Below are 19,388 nucleotides of genomic sequence, written 5' to 3'. Positions count from 1 at the left end.
TATTTTTAGACCAGGGGGAAAAAAAGAGAGGGGGTGGGGCGAGAGAGAGGGAAAAAAAAGAAGAAGCACTTCTGGTTTTGCAATCTAATTTGGTCCCCTTTCTTAAGGAAAAAAAAAAAATCCCATCGATAGCAATTTCCATACAATCTGATTCTATTTGGCTCCTAGCAAAGAAGAAGAGATCTAGGGCTGAAAATTCTGGAGTTTTATGGCTGATTCTAGCTAGTAGCCTTTCTTCACCAGGCTCCAGCTGAATTAATTTGATACTATTTTTGAAAGTCAGTGTTTCTAAGGGAGACCTAATGACGCACTGACGTCAATGCAGGTCAATAGCACACGCTGCTGGAACTGGGCGTGCTACACCGAGCCAGGGCTGGAGCCTTTCCAAACAGCCCCAACTCTGCAAATATCCCAGCTTTGCAGGGGACCGGGGGGAGCCAGGGTTTTGTAAACACCGAGACCCCCATCATTTTTCCAGAGTCTCTTCAAAATTGATGCATATTTTCCTGACTCAAAGGAAAGCTAAACAGAAGCAGTCGCACTGCAGTATTTAAAAAAAAAAATCATACCTTTCAAAGGAATCATATGTAATTCGGGCAGCGTGCACACACATTTACACTCAGAAAGCAACGCATATCATTAGGGTGTGTCTATAAATAGACCCCAATGTGTGTGCATTGAGACTTAGTCCCTGGTCGGGGGTTTTCGAACGTGGGTGATGAATTCTGTGTTCTGATCAGTTACTCAGGAGGCGCCCGAATGTGAGGGGGTGGGAGTGTGGGAGGGGGCTGCCTCCTCTCTTCTCTTTCCCTCTGGCTGCTCTCCTCCCCTCTCCTCCCTCCTTCTCTCTCCCCCCTCCCTTCTTCCCTCCCCTCCCTTTTTCAGCATCTCCCCTACCCTTTCTTTCTCTTCTCTCCCTCTCTCCCCTCCCTCTCTCCCCCTCCCGCTCTCTTCTCCCTCTCCCTACAAGTCTGGCACTGAAGGAGAACTGTTTTGCTTTGCTCCGGGAAGAGTGCAGACACGACGTGAAATCCGGAGCTCTTTGCGTGGTGCATTTAAAATGCTTCCTTATTTATATTACCCTCATCCCCTCCCCTCTCCCACCCCCTCACCAGCCCTTCCAAATTTCCCTAGAAATCTGTGTAAAGCGTGGAGGGGAAAACATTTGCATAAAAAGTGAAGGAGCACGCCAAGGTAGGTTATACCATGCAGTGCCTTATGTTTGGCTTTGGCAAAGTTTATGATGTCAGTTGGTGAATGTTCGGAAGAGCAGCTCTTTATGACTGTCCGTGATTACTGTCTGTTTTTTTTTTTTTTTCATTGAACAATATCTGTACAAATTGCCTAGACTTCGTGAGCAGGCTTAGTTAGGGTCTTGTATGTGTGGTTCTTGCAAGAGGCATGGCAATCGGGAGACAGTCCTGTGGTGTTGAACAGGGGGAAAAGATGCTGTGTTGTGGGGTTGGGGGTGGCAGAGGGGAGGGGACTTCTCTAGTGGGCAACTGAACCTTCTAGTTTGCCAGACTTGGGGCTGATTCTCATTCACTAAATGTCTTCATTATTCTTGTAATGATTCTGCACATGAAAAGCTAGTTCCAAAAAGGTTTCATGAAGTCAGAACAAAGTGAGGGGAGCAGAGGGAGCTAAAGAGAGTTGGAGCATGCTGGTGAGGGATGTGGCAATGTTTCCTTAATAGAGAAATTAATCTCTCCTCGCAGAGTCTGGAAAAAAAATGCTGTCTTTAATAGGTGTAAGCAAAAATGATTTTAAAAAAAAGATTAGTAGGTGAAATAGAAAAAAAAAATGTTTCCATTGCAAGAGGGGAAAAAAAAAAAAAAAAACTGCTGCAGCTCACAACCACCTGTAGAGGGAAATCTTTATGCACAATTTCGTAAGGCTGGTTGTGTGGAGGAAAACCGCCTGGAAAGGCGCCTGGCAAACTTTGCTGCAGGAAGAGAGGCAGGCCCCCGCAGGGTGAAGGGCGAAATCGCGGGGGCGGCAGCGAGGGAGGGAAAGGATAGATGCTCACAGGAGCCGTCTGTGAAGCTGCAAAGTTGGCCTCCCTGGCACTGGAGTGGGGGTGGGGAATGGGGTGGGAGTGGAGGAGCGCTGATGTGGGCAAGCTTGAGCTAGGGAAGCGCCAAGGGGGCTCGAAGGTGTATGTCAGGGTGGGGGAGCTTCCGAGGAGGCTTTGTTGGTGTGATGTCAGGTACCTTGTGGAGCTGCGGAGATCTGAGGGGGGGGGGGGGGCGAGCGGGGGAGGTTCCCTCCCGCCGCGGCACAAAGCCAGGTGGTAATCAACAAGTGTCTCTCCCAAGATTAGGTTTGAAAAGGACTTGGAGGGTTTTCTAATTCACCGGAGGTCTATCCACTGTGTGTTGTAGAGGGGGGCATTCATTGTTAGGAAGGAGCTTAGAAAAGTGGAGGGGTGGAGTAGGGGGCTTTAACGTCAGTCATTTGACCTTGGGGAACACAGTTCAAATCCTTCTGAGTGTTGAAAAGGCAGAACAAGGGTCACGACCCTCATCTTTCATCCCGAGCTGGGTATGTACCCAGAGGAAAATCTAGTGCCTGCTTTTGGCCACACCTCATCAATGGGGATTCCGTGTGTCTGAAAGCAGCCTTTTTTTTTTTTTTTTTTTTTTTTTTTTTTTTTTTTTTTTTTTTTAAAATCTAGGGAAGCAGGCAGCACTGTCAGCTCAAGAGCTGTGTTTTCTGTCCCCTGCATACGATCTTCTAGGAATCCTGGATCGCCTGTTCTCTGAATAACAGCCACTTCTGGGAGATGTAACACAAATGTGTAGGGGCCTGGTTGGGGGGGGGGGGGATGCCCAGCTATCTTTAAATATAGATAGGGGCTTACTATTCCCCCCCTTTTTTTTGACAGTTTCTCTAGGTAACTCTGGGAGCCTTGGCATTCTGTAGACAAAGCTGGCCTCAAACTCAGAGATCTGCCTGTTTGCCTATGCCTCTTGAGTGTGGGATTAACTCACCACCCACCACCACCTGACCTGGCCTGAGCTTGCCATTTGGATGTCTGGTTAAACTGCACTTGAAATAAGGAGAAGATAGGTTTGGACTGGGTTAGTGGGAGAGAGAACCAGCTGGATGGCAGGTCAAATGAAGGTGATGGTCTGTGAGATTTTTTTCCCCTCCAAAAATGGGGAGGGAAGTGGCTGCACTGCCCAAGGAACTGATAAGGAAATATCAACAAGATGGGGGATTTAGGGAGGGAAATTGGGAGTTAGAACCAGCAAGCCATTGCCTCACCCTCTGGAACTGAAAAAGCCAGAAGGCAGGGAGAGGGACATAGACTAGGTGAGCGTTTGGCATGGTAAGGTGTGGATGTAAACCGATCCTCAGAAGGCAGAGGCAGGAGAATGGCCACAGGTTTGAGGCCAGCCTGGTCTACATAGATAGTTTGAGGCCAGCCTGGACTGCAGAATGAGTACCTACATTAGAAAAAGGGGGGGAAAGGCAGACAGATGGGCAGACAGACAACAGAGGGAGAGAGAGAGAGAAGAAAGGAAGAAAGAAAGAAAGAAAGAAAGAAAGAAAGAAAGAAAGAAAGAAAGAAAGAAAGAAAGAAAGGACATAGGAAGGAAGGGAGGGAGGAAGGAAGGAAGTGAGCGAGCGAGCTGGGTACAGGCTGTATTCATGTGCAGTGCTGCCTGAGTAGAGAGAGTAGAGGGAGGAAGAGTCCATCCCTCACACTCCCTTGTCAGTGTGGAATAAAACCAGGCCAGTATGTCTGATTGATAGGCAGCCCAGCATCACCAAGGATACTGCTTAGGGAACTGCCCCATCATGTCTTGGCCACTGGAAGAACAGCAATAGTCTTCACAGCCTAGGAGGCATTAAGGTGACTTGAGGTGCACTTGTCAGAGGAAATTGCCCTCTTAGGTTAACAGATGTTTCCCTTAGACATAGAGGAGATAGAATGGTTCAGAGAGAAAGTAATCCAGCCTTGGAATTCAGCTGTGTGGCCTTCATCATTCCCTGAACCGCTACCCTTACTTGTGGTCTCCTGAGGACCGAATTCCAGAAGGACAATAGGCATCGCAATGGATATGCTCTGTCACTTCTTTGTCACTAAAGGAGTTCCATGTCCACTAGCCATCCCCCCACCCCGTGCCCAGGCATATATCATATGATGACATGTGCAAAAAGTATATGTGCATGTGTGTGTGTATCAAGACCAAATGAACAAACGTGTGTGTCCTGAGCTCTCACCGCATAGGAGGTCATAAGCAACATAGAAGGAAGCTACCCCCTTCCTCTTCTGCCAAGTCCGGAGATTCTGGAATGCTACACGTGGTTTGGAGGTGGGCCTGACATCCCTGAGTGTATGTGGTGAACCTGAACTTGCCCTGGGTTTCCTCATATCCATTCAGGAGTGTCAGCTGCCTCTTCGCTCAACGCTCGCTGGAGAGAGTGACCTCAAACAAAGATCCACTCAATGAAAAGAATGAAGTTCCATCTTTCTTCCTCCAGTGCCTTGGATAACCCTGGTGTTTCTCCTCTCCTCGGAAATAGGGGAGACGAGCAGAGGCAGCTATATAATTTGGGGGGCCCAATACAAAATGAAAATGTAAAATCCCTTGTTTAAAAATCATGAAGAAAGTACCATTAAAGATGCTGAAATGAAAGGTTCTCTCTTCTACAGTCTCTCTCTAGACTCTCTCTAGACTCCCTGTGGAGCTGACTGCTTGCCACTCAATGTCGTGCTAAATAAACATTATTTTATTTTCATTATTAGTGTGAATTTTGCTACTCATCTTTACATTGTGCGATGCTAGCTTTAAAGACAGATAAAAGAACATCGAGCTTGTTTGCACAATCCCAGAAATTACACAACTTGTGGTTTGTAGGCCATGCAAGCATAGGTGTTTCACTCCTACCAGGACAACGATACACCAAGTAAAATGAACATTCCTGTTTTTATGTCACTTCGTGGTAAGGGTGTCAGGCACTTGTACTCTCTGACTTGCTGTTGCGTAGGGGAAGTCTGAGAAGAAAAGTGGTATGGTTGGCATCATTGTCACCTCTCCTAAGCATGGTTTTCAGTACCCCACAAGATGGCGGCAAATACAGAGAAGGTCTGTGCTGCCTAGCTTTAGGTCAATCTGACACAAGCTATAGTCATCTGAGAGGAGGGAACCTCAACTGAGAAAATGCTTCCATAAGATCTAGCTGTAGGCAAGTCTATACAGCATTTCCTTAATTAGTGAATTGATGGGAGAAAGCCCAGACCATTGTGGGTGGTGCCACCCCTGGGCTGGTGGTCCGGTGTTCTATAAGAAAGCAGGCTGAGCAAGCCATGATGAGCAAGCCACCACCCTAACACACACACACACACACCGTGACCTCTGCATCAGCTTCTGCCTCCAGGTTCCCGCCCTGTATGAGTTTCTGTCCTGACTTCTTCCAGTGATGTGGAAGCCTTTCCTCCTCTACTCATGATGTTTTTCATCACGGCAATAGTACCCCTGACTAGGACAAGGGTCATATATGAGAAGTGCTGTGCTAGGGTTCCTCATGGCATTGGGGATGCATAGAGCTCTGTGGCTTGTCTCCTGCATTCAAAGCACCTTTCCCGTGTAAAGCACGACCTCTCAGGACTGTAAGATCCCCGTTTCATCAATCCTAGACTTAGAGTTCACCTGCCTTGAGTATGACTGAGCTTACACAGCATTCCGTGTGGGGCCCTGACAACAGACAACAGACCGGAAATACATCTCACCTGTCTCTCCCACTCGCATGCTCCACTGCCCTACAGACTTACAAGAATACAACTCCAAAGATAATTTAAGAACGCCAAAGCCACAAATCTTAGGTTCTTATGCCAAGCACTCAGCCCTGCTGAGCACAGGGCTGCACATGGTGACTACACCTGTCACATACTTTTGAAGATATCCTTGGTAGGAAGAGATGAGAATTGACTTTGATCCCGGACTGAGAGTCCAATTGCTCGTCTTTCCCCATCAAGCAAATAATTCCATCTGCAGCAGAAAACTTCACCCTACTCCATTACTGATTGGCTGGAGGACTCTTCTTCTCTAACCAAGTTCCACCCTGAAAAACCCACTACTTCCTGTAGATGTCTCAGCTTTGAAGACAGACTCCACCTGCTGATCTCTCCCTGCCCCACTGATGCCAGGCCCACTGATGGAAGTGAAGCGGCTACTCTGGTCTGTACCTGACACAAGCTTGACTCAGCCAGACTTCTTGCCCAGACGTGCCTTTGGTTTGACCACTTAAAGCAAGTAAACGGTGCTCAACATGTTCCAGGAATGACTATGCTGGTGATTTAATGCTTATTAATCATTATTGATCTCACCATCACTTTGAAGTCTAGCCAGAGATCCCCTGGCTTGGGATGACAGGTTTTCAGAAATTACTTTGGCAGTACGGTCAAAACTCATGTGGACATGAAGGAGTAGAATTTGAGGCTTAAAGGGTCCAAGGGAAGATGGTCCAAGTTACTGATGGACCTCAGTAAGAAATGATTTTTTTTCCTTCCTCCATCAACTACCCTCCTGTTTCTAACCCTCTAAGCAGCAAAGCATAAATGATATGGTGGACCAGAGTGAAACTAATACACGGTTTACAATGCACCCAACCTAAAGAATGAAGATGCAATTGACAGAGACATTGGTTCAGGGACTCTGAGGGTTGTGTGTTTCAGCCTTAATCTGGCTTTCATTTTATGCCAGGCCCATTTGTGAATATTTGGTTTGATCTAAACTCCTGAGACTGTCAGAAAATAAAAAAAGGAAAGGGGGTTGCTCTTGTTTATTCTTTTCTGTAACCTTTACTAAGCTTGGGGCAATTGCCAAGATAGTCCAGTTAATGGGCTGGGAGACCAATCAGTGAATTATTATTTACTGTTTATGAATGTATGAATGAGCCTAACACTGCATTTGACCCATGGTGGGTAATTAATAAGCGGTAGTGGCTCTGAGTGTGGCTTGTCATTGTTCTAATGATCCTGCAGTGGAGGTGGCTACACACGACGTAGGTTCTAAGCAGCCAAACGGATGTGTATGGTTTTAGGCCCATTATTTAGCTGCATTACTCACTTGGCCTGAACAATGGGAGTATGCACCTCTAATCCATCCCTAGAGCAGTGGTTCTTAACTTTCCTAGTGCTGCCAACCTTTAACACAGTTCCTCATGCTGTCCCCATGAGAACAGAACGAGGTGGCTCATATGATGTCACTCTACTATGTAAGATGTATATCTTTGCATACATGTATATACAGAAGTGGATATCTCTTTAAATCTAACCATCCTCTCTTCCCCAGCTTACTCAATGAAGGTAGATGCAGACTCCTAATAGACAGTATCTGAAATGCTGTATACTGATGAACAGTCTAGACTATCGACTCCCATACTTGGTTGGGTATGTGGCTTTTGATGGGTTATTTCAACTCTTTACGCTTCCGTTTCTTGAAAGTTAAACTAGGTACCTATCTCAAAGAATAGCTATGATAACTCATTAACTTGGCATTTGCTATGACTTGGCACAGTACCTAGAGATTACCAAGTATCTGATATATTGTTATCAGTGTTGTTTTTACTATTAGACCTGTGGCTACTGTTTCTGAGTTCAATAAGTAAGTCCTTGTGTGGACCATAAGCCACCAAAGGCCTCTGTTTCTGTTCCAAATTTATCTGCGCTGTGGCCACCCCTCTGTTGGAATTCCTTTATTCCTGAGCCACTGTGAGCATGTGTATGGTGTGTGTAGGTGCCAATGGGGAGAGAAGAGCAAGTGCCATTCACTAAGACCACTGAGTCTTGGCAATATGCATAGTGAACCGGCAAGACTTCCATGATGATATTTTTCCTAAAAGCCCATAGTCTCATTATGTTAGGAGAAATATAGGGTTTCTTCTGACCCTAGATCTATGGCTCAGAGCCATAGACTGTGGAGATGGCTTGGTTAGTTTTTGTCTTTGCAAACATAAGGATGAAGCCTAAGAGTGAACTCAGGTTCATTCTTCCCAGCACTCATGTAACAGCAACAAACAGCAACAAAAAAATGAGTGTGGTAGTGACATGTATTGATAATTGCAGCACAGGCAAGGATCCCCGAGGCTCACTATTTGACAAGCTCCAGGGCAATGAGAGACTCTGTCTCAAAGAGAACATGGTGGCCAGCTGCAGAGAAATGGCACCAGATATTGTGCCCTGATCTCCATGTACACACACACACACACACACACACACACACACACACACACACACACAAGCACACATTCACACATACTCAGAATACACACTCAAACATACACAGACATACACACACTCACATACACACACACATACACACCGTTTTCAATACAACTAGAACCACTGAATCAGAAACCTCATCTGCAGAGAGTGGCCTCAACTATGCCTCTGTCTGAGGCATTTTGCATCCCAGAGTAGGGGAAGGACTGGTTGCATCTAGGGAATGATCAGGAGAAGTGATATAAGGGGAAGAGATAAAAAATAGCTACTGTCCTTCATAAACTTAGACATGGCCACCAAATCAACAGTTTCTTCTCCTTTGCATTAGTTTTCTGGCTTGTAAATTTTCAGATTTTTTAAAAGGATATGTTTTTGTTTGTTTGTTTGTTTGTGCACATGCATGTGTGTATGCCCAGATATGTGTATGGTTGCCCTAAGAGGGCATTAAATCCCTCGGAACTGGCATTATAAACAGTCCTGAGCCACCCAGTGTGGGTGCTGGGACCTGAACTCGGATCCTTGGGAAGAACAGCAAGTGTCCCCAAACATTGCCTCATCTCACCGACCCAAGTTTTCAGATTTTTAAAAAAATATTAACCATCTCTAGTTTACAAACTGCAGCATCGTGAAACCTGATCCCTGCTGAGGTCATACTGCACTCCTATGAGAACTCAGAGGCCTACTGCACTGCACGCCCCTCGTCAGAGCAAACCTCATCCTGTCAGGACAGCCATGCTCCTAAGTCAGCCGTTCTCAATGCTGGGTCACGACCCTTTTGGCAAACCTGAATCTCCAAAAATATTTACATCACATTTTCATAACGGTAGCAAAATTACAGTTATGAGGTAGCAGCAAAAAAAAAATAATAATTTAATGGTTGGGGTCACCACAACATAAGAAACCGTATTAAAGGATTGTGACATTTAGAAGGTAGAGAAGCGCTTTCCTAAATTAGAATCTAGGCCAAAGTTGTGACTTTATTTGTCCTCTAACGGTTCTATCAATCCAGTGGGGTCCCCCACAGTAACTGGCACTGGTGAGCCAGGGCAACAAAGCATCCCATGGATTAAAATATGTGATGCTTATGCCAGCTTGACTTGTACATATATGGGAAATGCAATCAGAGTGAGTCCTGCCTAAGGATGGGGAACGAATCCAAGAAAACTTGTTTTGAAGAACAGCCATTTGGTCCTGACTGCGCAGATGAGGACGTGAGAGGCCAGGCCAGAATGGGCCTGAGTCTGAGTCCTGATCTTCCCGTAGTCAGTAGCTCTCAGGTTTTTGGCATTTGTTCATTTCTTTTTCTCCATGCTATCAGAACTCATCATCTTCTTCCTTCTGTTGACTTCAGGAAGTAGAGGCTGAGTATAGGCAGCCAAGCTCATTGGGGGATGGAAGGCTGGAAGACAGGCTCTTTGTCATCTGTGACTAAGGAGATGTGCCTCAGGTGTCAGCTATGTCACCTCTGCTTCCATTCAGTGATTCAAGTCCCTGTACCAAAGAAGTCCACACTGCCCTTGACCAGAAATAGGCAAGAAAAGCACAGGAAAGATACAGAGAAGGATACAAGGAATAACATGGGTGATGACCTGCCCCCATGCTACGTTTGATGGGACTCTAAAAGGGTATCTTTTCTTTTGAGGCATTAGGCTCTAGTGGATACTATTCTGGAATTAAGGTCCGTTTGTCAGTTTTCTAGCTTACTCCCAAATTATGAAAATACAAAGCATTTTCCAAAACCAAAATATATTGTCTGTATGCTTTGCCGGGCATCTCAGAAACCACCTTTCAGAGGGAGAAAGGGGTGAAGATACTTCATCCTGGTGTGACCTATCCCTCTGAGATAGGCTGTATTCGCTTTATTAGCACAAGACAGGGCATCGCATGCTTCTGTCAGTCTCTGTGTGACCTTAAGCAAGTGTGTCCTCACCTGCACAGCTTCTTCTGGCCCTTGGAAACCTTTCCTAAGGGGCACTGAAGGATGTCCCGTTGTTGTCTGTTCTAGAGAACTCAGCCAGGGTTCAAATTTCAGAATGCCAGTACTACCAGTAGTATCTGTTTGACTTTAAACGAATAGTTTAACCTTTGTGTACTTCTCCTTTTCAACTGAAAAAAGTACATTGTATTGAAACCCCTATGTTGGCTAAGGTTTGAATGGCATGGCACATACGGCGTCTAGCATAGTCCTGGAGTTAGCAGGTGCTCAGTGGCTATCACTACTTTTTCATATGCCAGCAGAAAAAGACTGCACATATCACCCTTTCAACCTTTGTGAATGGCGTGTCTGCCTTATTCAGAGTCCCTTCTAAGCTACTCATCATCCTGGAAGTAGGTGAGGAGCCAAGTCTCTCGGGTACCCTAAAAGAAATGAGGGTACTGTTAATCAAACTCAGGCGGTGAGCAAATGTTAATTATAAGAGAGATGGGAAAGATCCCTCCTCATCTCTTGGGCATCTACTAGTGAACTGATTAACTGTGAGTTAGAAAATAAGTGTGGGAAAATGGCTTGCGGGGGTAGGTAGACCAACCAACTGATCTCAGCAAGGAAACCAGTGTGAAGAGCTAGTTTCAGAGCCTCTGGAGAGTCCACCCTGCTCTGGGTGGTCATGTTAGGTGTCTTGTCTAAAAGAGATCCATGTCTACTCTTTAAAGGCTCGCCAAGGCAGGGGTGGCCATCTCCTTCACTTGGTTGCTACTCGCTGTGCCTTGTAGACACCTCGGTCTAAACCTTTTGGGGAGCAGAGGGATGGTTGGACTCTTAGGAGTCCTTTGTGGCAACTTGTTACTAATGTGCTTTTGTGGCAGCAATCCAAGTGTTTGTGGAATGAGGATAAGCAGGAAATGACAGCTTTGTCCGAACTCCAGGGGCCAGAGATGTGCTAGCTGCAAGTCTTAGTCCAGGGCAATCTCTAGATCGCTTTTCATTCCATTCAATACAATAGTTGAACCTTGACAGGGGACTGAACCTGTCTCTAACACGCAAGAACCCACATGTTCTCTGAAAACATGCCTGGGTCAGAGACCTTAAATCTCTAATTTTCTCTAAGCAGAAGATTATTTCTGGTGGAGAACAAGCCTATGAACCAAGATTTGTTTTATGAAGAACTGAAGAAAATGTAGACAAAAATCCATTTTACTCTGGAGTGCCCTCTACTGGCCCGATGATAAAACTCTATTGCAGCCATACTGCCCTGCCCCATGGGTGCTGATTTGAAGCCCCTGAGCATTTTGGTCTGATTTCTTCTGCCTCCTTCATAATTTATTCTGATGTTTACTGGGCACCAATACAGTGCTAAGTGTTTTGCTAACATACGTTTATTTAATACACCAAAACTCCATAAGTAAGTTTTACATGGGAGGTGACTGAGACCAAACATTTTATAAAACAAGTCCCTGGCACATCCATCTTTGAGATTCTTATTATTATGAATTAGAATTTATAATGGAAGAGAAGCAAGAACTAAGGAGTAATGTGAAGTAGGAAGTGGAATTTGCACTCACCACCTCAGCAAAGGTGGACCTTGGCTCTGAGCTCGCTCCATGAGCTTTCAGGGATGGGGGGTAGGGGGTAGAGCATTTCAACTCTGCTTTTGAAAAAAAAAATCAGCTGGAGACAATTCATTAAATGACTGAGTTCACGTTTTTATACCCACACTGAGGAAGAGAGAGCAGCCATCAGGTGACCAGGAAGAATTTCCAGGACAAAGTATGGCCTTTTCCCAACCTGGGGCACATGCTCACACCAGTTTTCTCACAGGTAAACGTCTGTGAGGGTGGTGTGGCAGATGGCAGTACAGGGCAAGCTGAGAAATTGAACTTCTGAGGGATCTCTTTGGGGTTTGGTTTTGGGATGCAGTGACAGCCTCAAGATCAGATTGTTGCTGTTAGCTTAAGTCCCAACTTTCTGGTTGGTATTGGTTGGGACTGAGTTCAAAGTTTGGCTTTTTTTTTTTTTTTTTTTTTTTTTAGAAAGAATGGTGCATGCATGCATGTGTTTGCATGTGTGTGACCTTCCTGCTGCACATGCAGAGCCTTTCCTGAGTTTTTCTTTTCTCATGTTAGATTGCTTTATCGTTTACCTGTCATTAGCATTTGAACTAGAAAGCACACTAGGCACTTGTCTTAGGGATAATCTCTTACCAGTCCAACTTTAGGAGCTATCTAGGGCCTTGGAACTGTTTTGGGCCAATTATTACTTCAGTGCTCCTGGCCATATGAGGGTGAAGATGTAAATATTTCCAACCTACCCAGGAGAACCTCAGAGCATGTCTACACTGATTCTTCCCAGGGATTTGAGATATGGATAAGTAACAGGGCTCTCTCTCACTCCTGCTTTGGGCCAGATGCTGGTCTCTAGTTTCACTTGCTGTGTGTCTCAACTATACACTGAGACTATGCCTCCAAATCACACCTAGCTCTCCTTCTTCCAGCTCAAGACCTCTCGTTAGCTGTCCCTTTCCCTGCTGGCCATGATGTCATAATAGGTTCATAATGATGCCTACTGAGAGTATAGAGCTAGCAAGACAGCTTTTTAGTGGTGCCTTCTCTGTGATTGGTTGGGTATCACTGACCCAGACAGAGTGGGTAAGCTAAAAATATTTGCCCATAATGTAAACCCTGCCCCCCAGCCTTTAGCTGCTGGTGGAACAGCTGCTTTTCAGTTTGAATTGTTAATACCACAAACTCCACTTTGCTAGAAATGGGGCTTCTTTATGAATAGTTCCAGATATTGCCAGGTGGGAGTAAAGACATATTTGGCTACCTGCTGGTGAAGATGCCCATCCTTTTGCCCAACTGTAGCCAAGAATATTCTTCCCCATTGGACTCCTCTCATTTCTAGGAAAGTCTAACCAATGCCAGGAATGGAGTGGGAGGGGCTAGCCTAGAGCCGAATGCTGCAGGGGATTGTGGGCAATGGAATGTGGATTGCTGACATCATGTCCTTTTGCTCTCGCTTGTTGTAGGAGCACCAAAGACCAAGAGGAGACCAGATGAGTTTTCAGAGCAGTTCTCAGACACCCAGGACGCATGTCATCCTTTGCCTCGTGCTTTCTGCAATGTTGCTGCTCACCTTCATCTTTCTATTAACCCTCGCCATAACAATCCCCTCCTGACACCACCACCTCTTCTCCATTAATCACCCACTCAGCTCTCTCTGAGGTGTCTCTCCCATGGGGCATGGCTTTGTCTCTGGCAGGCTCCCCTTGAATCATATCCAGATGGCTACCATTTACTTCCTTTTCCTCTGTCTCCTCTTCACACCAGACTCAGTTAACACTCAGTCCCTTGATCAGGAAAACCGGAGAAAAAGTTCCCTTTTCTAAAAAGGAAGTCAGAGCGTGCTCTGCTGGAGCCACCATGCTCAGGGAAGAGACCCAAAATACAGCTGAGTGTGATGTCATTGAAACCAGATGGAAAGACCAGAAATCCCTTAATCCCAGTCAGACCTAGTGAAGCTTTACTTGTGACTGTTGGGACTGATTAAGAATATGGGGGCAGGGAGGAAGAGAGGGAGAAAGATGTTCTGAATTGGATTGCCCTTCAATACAGAATGGAATCCCCTAGTTTTTTTGTCCTCCAATTAAATGTGCATTTCATTCTACCACATTGTGATGGCTTCACTGTAGATGTTTCCTCTGGAGACCCAAGGCTTTTTTTCTTCATGGGTCACAAGACCACAAGCCACCAGATGATGAGGTAAGTGACAGTGTCTGGGGTCCTTTGTAATGACCTCAGAAATCCAGTGCTGATGAAAACCCACCTTAGGAGACAGCAAGGTTTGTCCCCTGTTCAGTCCCTCTTGACTTGAGCCCTTGCAGGGAACCCCAGAACAGCGAGGAATTTTAGTGGGGCTCCACACCACTCTGGGAAGCAAAGCTGATGCTGAAGATTGGTTACATCAGAAGTTGGGAATGTCATTGAATCTCTCTCTCTCTCTCTCTCTCTCTCTCTCTCTCTCTCTCTCTCTCTCTTAAAAAAATCAGACAGGCCTTACTGGCACATTCCTATAAGCCCAACTACATGGGAAACTGAGGCACAAAGATTGTCATTTCAAGACCTACCTGGGCAACAGAATGAGTTTAGGGCCAGCCCAGGTGACTTAGTAAGACATATCTCAGAATAAAATAAAAAAAAAGCTGAGCCTACAGCTCAGTGGTGAAGAACTTGTGTAGTATGTGTGAGACCCTGGGTTCTCTCCTCAATACTCAGACAAAACATAAATGTAGTCCCTCCTTTTTTTCCATATTTAGGAATAACATAGAATTATTACCAAGTACTATCAATGAGATACTAGGGGTTTTTATATGTAAGCCGAGTCTCCCTTCTTAACAACATAATTCAAAATGAATTCATTAATCAATAGATACCTTTAAAAAATCAATAGATACTTGCCAAGAAGTGCAAACATGAGTCAGGTATGTTAGCCAGTGCTTCCTCTGTGTTTCACAGCATAGATCTATGGGATGAGAACTACAGAAGCACAAGCCACATTCCCTATTATTGGCCTATCAGACTTAAGCTACTAGATCAACAGACAATGGCAATGATGACTTATGGGTAGAGTGTTCTGCTAATTTTGATCCACTAAAGCCTCATTAGTTCGTGATAGTACTGACTCTGCCTCCTGAGTTCTGGGAGATAGATCACTGTCCATCACAAGCTAAACCCCCCACAATTGTCTCTAAGCATCCCTTGGGTCATTCTTTTCTTCCTGTGGTCTGTGCCTCTGAAGCTCTTGCTACTTGGCCTCTATAGTGTGCTGGCTTCCTGAGCGCCACCCCCCACCCCAGCTTCTGCTCCCTATCTTTATGCTTGCTCTGGCTTCATCTCTGCTTAGATCCTCAGATGCTCACCATGAAACCTACTGTAGATATTCCTGGATCCCCCTCTGCTCCTCATTTTGCAATGTGTGCCTTCAGTGACAAGTTTTGGGAAACCCTATCTGGTTCTCAGGGAGCCTTGTAGTCAGAATTAGCTAGGGTGGGGAGGAGCTTGCTTCTAGACAGTGGAGGTATGTGCAGATACTGTCTTAACTTTTCTGGGTTGAATGATGCTAAATACTTTATGTGACTAGAAAACTGAGAGAATATTACTATTGGTAACAAAAAAAAAAAAAAGGGCAGGTCAGGAGGCAGGGAATTGCAGTCATTTTCCCCCAGCATCCAAGTAAGTGATCCTTAGACCATTCACCCTCAAACCTTCAAATGCATTGGCTTCTGAGAAATGTCTCCCATGGCTTGAATATACCTTTTGACCAGGTTAAGTGATGAAAACACGTATTTAAATAAGGGAAGAAGATGGTGAAATAGCATTTATTATGTATGCTATGGCTTATCCCCTCTGCCCCATACTGGGCTAATAGCTCAGTCTCTACCTTCTTTGGAATCAGAAAAAATAATCAGGGAGGCCAGTTTCTAAAGGAGAAAAAGGGAGCTGGGATGACTAGTCAACTAAGGGTCTCATCCAAGACGGCTCTCTTAGAAGACGTTTCCCACCTTCCCCAGGTACCACCCAAGTGGCTTGTTTCTTTCAGTGTAGAGACATAAATGCAGGAGTCTGGATGGGATGGGAAATTAAATAGGTCTCCATCTACTTTGTTTTAGACAACCCTTGGAGTCTGGGCTGAATTTTCAATAAGAAAATTGATAACTAATGATTTGGGAATGATCTGTTTACTCCATGATCCTATAAGGAAGGTGTCAATATTATAACACGCATAGTGTTTCTGTAAGGATTAAATACCATCATTTCTGTTTAAGCACCCATTACAGTGTCTGGTGTATAGTTGGTACTTAAAGCTATCATCTTTCCCTGGGTTTTCTGAGACCTGCATTTTTCTCTCTTGTTCCATATACAGTATTTTACCTACTGGTGTTTCCCTTGGTGTTTGAAAAGGAGAGAAGAGACCCAGACAGGGTATTTTCTGGCTTCACTGATCCTGAAAGAGAGGAAAGTCGGTTCTTCTCAAGGGCTACCTAACAGACAGTTACTCTTGCATGTTTTCTGAGAGGAGCATCGGGGGAATGGAGCCCGAGTCATGCTGATGATCCCAGAGATGGGTTGAAAATGCAGAGCGTGGTTTTCATCTTGGACAGGTTCCATGTCAGTCTATTAATTCCCTGAGTCCTTAGTTTGACTGCTTTGATGGGAATTGGGCACCAGAGCCCTTAACAAGGAATGATGAGACATCGGGGAAAGGCAAGGTCACCCATCCAACTCAGGCATGCACCAGAGAACCTGACTGAAGGAAAGAGAACATGGAGAAGCGGGGGTTGTAGAGGGCTGACTCTCTGCAATGGTGTGTGCTGTTGTTTCCTGCTCAGGCAATCTAACCAGTCAGTCTTGTGACTGCAGCACGTGATAACAAGGCAGAGAGTCACTCTCTTCTGGGAGAGAAAGCAGAGCCCCTGACCCCACCAGGTGACCCCAGTTAGGTTCTGCTTTTCTGCTGCTATCCCCAAAGTTGTAATGGGCCTGGCCTAAGAACATTTCAGCCATCCTCAACCTGGTATTATTCAGGATTTCCTTAGAAATACTGGGAATCATGAGTTTTCTGTGGTTTCAAATCAAGCATGGTAGCATACCACCACCAAACAGAGAATAGAGAACACAATACTATTCTAAATTGTATCTTTGCTATAAAGTGTGTGCCATCTATGTAGAAACCTTACATTTTCTGTGAATGAGCCTAATCTTTGCTTATATCTTGTGTCTAAAAACACATCTATCTGCCCTTAGAGATACACGTAGCCAGACATTTTTATTAATCCAAGAATCCTTCATTGAAATACTGCCTGCCATTTCGTGTCTGCTTGGTCACATCTGATAACCCCATGTGATAAGCCATCCCCAGTACAAGAACCAGGGCCACTGCTGTCCCTTCTCTCATTGATGCTTCTTCTGGCTGCACACCAGTCCACTGCAGCAACATTCTCACATGCATACATACATGCATGCATTCAGAGAGCTAAAAATAAACAGCTGCTGATGGGCTGCCGGAGGGTGTCCTCCGAGTGGAGCAGATGTCCTCTGTCCCTCTCAAGCAGGCAAGCTTAAGCCACAGACAAAAAACGGAAGGTACTTCAGGAGTCTAAACTTAAACAGAAACCTTGGAATACAGCTTACAAAGGTTCTGAGGGCCTGGGGAGGGTATAATAGCCTGAGTCTCATGACCCTTCTTTTCCAGACCATGTAGCCCAAATCCTCTTGGTGACCTCTGGATAATTGTTTATCAGCATCCAACACAAGCGCAGTAAAGGAAATCTGATAGTTAGGGTTATGAAAGGAAATGGTTCGTGCCCGAAATATCTGTGTGTAGCCTCTGACTTCCTAATTTTTCCCATTCTGAAGCAAAGATCATTCCAGAGAGATCCAGTGCTGTGTGCACCTGAGGAGGGGAATCTGTGTGTCATTTGTGCAGATCTTCCCATTTGTAAGAATTCCTTCCATCTCCATCGATCAAGAAACCCTTTGTTATGCTGAGGTGTGGCATATCTTCTGAAACCACCCCATTCAGGCACACACTCTGATACACAGATTATCATGAAACAAGGGCTATTCCGACTGGTTTGAAAATAATGCCCATCATTGAGCTCATTTTTGTGGGTCATTCTTTTAAGAAGAAAAAAAACCTGCTGGTATTTAAGAGTAAAGGTTCTGGCTTTAAATAGGCCTGATAATGTAGCTAGAGACAGCACCTGCAGCCTTTGTTGAATTTCTTCTGCCTCATATGGAGGGAAAGTTGCATATTCACCAATAGCCTGCTATTTGTAGGGGTGGATTCCCTCTTTAGAAGCAAGGAGGAAAAGTGCAAAAGCAAGCTCGGGTCCTCCCCTCTAGGCATTCCCATCACCAGCATCCCAAAGAGCTGCTGGTCATTGGTGAAAGTGTGTGCCGGTGTGTGTGTGTGTGTGTGTGTGTGTGTGTGTGTGTGTGTGTGTGTGTGTGTGTTTTGCGCACGAGAGGTCAATTTCAGGCTTATCTGTCCCTGTACTGTGTCTGCCTGACTCTCTGTAACTCAGATCCTTGCTCTCTGGGAAGCAGTAGCTAGATGATTCCGTGGGAGACCAAGCAGGATGCGTGGGCGCAGGAAAAAGAAGAGGAGAAAGAAAGGGGAGGGGGAAGGGATCTCGAGAGCTGGAGAGAGGCGGGGGAGCCGTGAATCTGTTATTTGCGTCACTCGAAGAGCCGGGGCTATCTGGCCAACAAACTGAGAATTAATCCGAGTTATAGCCGTAGCCTGCTCGGTTACTGTGGCCAGATGCGAAAGGGCGGGGAAGGCACACACTCAGGAGTCTGTGCACCGAGTTTGCAATGAGCTGTTGGGTGTTTGGGGAGGGGGTAGTCCAGATCGGCACGCCCCTCGGGGGCCCTCAGCACGGTCTGTGCCTCTTTTGCTGATGGCCAGCCCAAGCCTGGGGTGGCGCCCACCTCGGCTGCCTCGCCTGCTCAGTGGCTGCGCTGAACACAAAGCACTGTCTCTGAGCAGAAGCCTCTTCTAGATTGAACCAGACCCACCAAAGAGGAGAATCTGCACGTGACGTCAGCAGCTGATGACTGACGCAGGCAGGCAAAGGAGACTCGAGGCGGCTGCTCCGCGCTGTCTTCATGAGTCTATTTTCTCCATCCTCCTCATAGTGAAATACTAGAACGCAACACACACACACACACACACACACACACACACACACGTGCAGCTTTTAAAATTTACATTCCCAAAGGCGGTGTGTTGCAAACACCAAGAGATTTTGCAAAGCGAGTATGGAGAATGTGGGAAGGGTATGGATGAATCTCCCCCCCCCCCCATTTGGGGATGTCCATCGAGGGTAGCATTAGACTCTTGAGCTTTTCAGGGAAGCTTTTCTGGGGAAAGGGGCTAATAATCCCCACTCCGGTTTCCCCAACATGTAGGAAATCTGGTCAATGGAGACCTGCAGCTCTAAGGATACAACCACTCCAATGCCTTCAGCCTGAGAGACTGTGTGGCGCTTGCAACAGGCAGAGGCATGAGAGTTAATATGAGGGAGGGAGAACAGAAGAAATACTTGGGTATTTTTCTGTTTTGAAAAACACCTGAAGCAATGCGAGAGGGTCTAGTGATGCAGAAACAAGTGAGGAGGGGGCGCTTGGTGCACATTTAATGTTTTGGACT

General features: G+C 45.7%; 1 long non-coding RNA gene and 1 other non-coding gene across 10 annotated transcripts in view; both read left to right on the top strand.

Annotated features, from left to right (window-relative positions):
- The first annotated feature begins 612 nt into the window (after positions 1-612).
- The window catches only part of Mir670hg, a 104,468-nt gene continuing 85,692 nt past the window's right edge, over positions 613-19,388 (top strand). For 5 of the 9 annotated variants that reach the window (XR_003953876.1, XR_001783418.2, XR_003953878.1 and 2 more), the window contains exons 1-2: positions 613-1,194; positions 13,201-19,015. This is a non-coding gene — a long non-coding RNA (MIR670 host gene (non-protein coding)). The remainder of the gene's footprint in view (positions 1,195-13,200; positions 19,016-19,388) is intronic. The other 4 variants (XR_003953877.1, XR_003953879.1, XR_001783417.2 and 1 more) reach the window with 3 other exon arrangements.
- Mir670 (microRNA 670) lies at positions 4,317-4,416 on the top strand. The gene has a single exon (NR_030431.1). It is a non-coding gene; the product is annotated as a microRNA 670 (primary transcript).

Source organism: Mus musculus, chromosome 2 (assembly GCF_000001635.26).
Source record: "Mus musculus strain C57BL/6J chromosome 2, GRCm38.p6 C57BL/6J".
In the NCBI taxonomy this organism is placed as follows: Eukaryota; Metazoa; Chordata; class Mammalia; order Rodentia; family Muridae; genus Mus; species Mus musculus.
The sequence above is the reverse complement of the archived record's forward strand: the minus strand, read 5'-3'. Positions and strand labels throughout refer to the sequence as shown.